Source organism: Rhagoletis pomonella, unplaced genomic scaffold (genome assembly GCF_013731165.1).
Source record: "Rhagoletis pomonella isolate Grant_MI unplaced genomic scaffold, Rhpom_1.0 Rhpom_scaffold_00003, whole genome shotgun sequence".
Lineage (NCBI taxonomy): Eukaryota > Metazoa > Arthropoda > Insecta > Diptera > Tephritidae > Rhagoletis > Rhagoletis pomonella.
In genome coordinates, this window is record NW_023458557.1 from 65,116,964 (window position 1) to 65,118,107 (window position 1,144).

The following is a 1,144-nucleotide window of genomic DNA, read 5'->3' on the forward strand; positions in this document are numbered from 1 at the left end:
CGACACTTACGACACCGTTGTGAATCTCTCAATTGTGTATGCGTCAATATCTATTTTTTTTATTTTACTCGTCATCCGCACCTATTTTGTAGATTAAGAAATCATCTGCATAGCTTTAGGTTCCAAAGCCTTAGTAATTCAGTGCCATGAGGAGTCATCTAAAATCATAGTTCACAAAGCAACGGCGTGTTGAACTAATGACTAAGATAGTTAAAGAGACAAAGGCATATTAAATAAGTATCCTTGGAATGGCACTGGATTTAGGTATGTAATTGTGGTACATCTTTTCAAATATAAAACATTTGCCAAATGCACGCATAGTACTGCAAGCTCTTTTGCCACAATGCAGTCATATCTGTAGTTCGTTTGTAAGTTTCTACCTACATATGTATGTTCCCATCCAAGTTACATACTTGTCCATTTATGCTTTTGTGAAAGTCAAAATAAAATATTTACAAACCCATTGGCTTGTTTTACAATTGCCACAAGTGTTGGCGCGTTGCGAGCATAATTGCATAATTGCAACCACGAAGATGCCACACAACAAAGCCAAGAAAGCCACAGTAGACACAAAGTGCTCATACAAAGCTATACACAGTTACAGTGCTTTGGCAATGCAAGCCGCCATGAAAGGTAAAGGGCCGAACATTTTCTTAACTTTGGTTGTGTTGTCCTTTTTTCCCACTGAGGGCAGATTTTGCAGTTTAATATCCCTACAGAAGGCGGTTGGTATTTATGAAGAAATATCGAAAGATTAAACTCTTTTAGAAATTGTGCCGAATTATGAAATTTTTAGGTATACATAAATAAAATTTGTGTAAAGAAACCACTCCTCAACTACCAGTTCTAAGCCGTGATATTGCGCCGTCGTGACATTTACAAACGAGCAAGAATTAGCTACTTTTGTATGAATTATTAACTAAAGTAAAAAAGTCATTCTAAAAATACTTGCTTTAATAAATTTGACGAGCTTGTGCGCAATGACCTTCTTAGATCAAACTCTGCATAACCTCTCGTTACAAAGGTCAAACCAAAACTGAGTTGTTTTGATTTATAGAGCACTTCGAAAGAGGCAGCTACTGAGCGTCAGCAAACTTAAGGCCCGTCCACATACAACTTTGGCGTCGCGTTGGCGCTGGCGTCG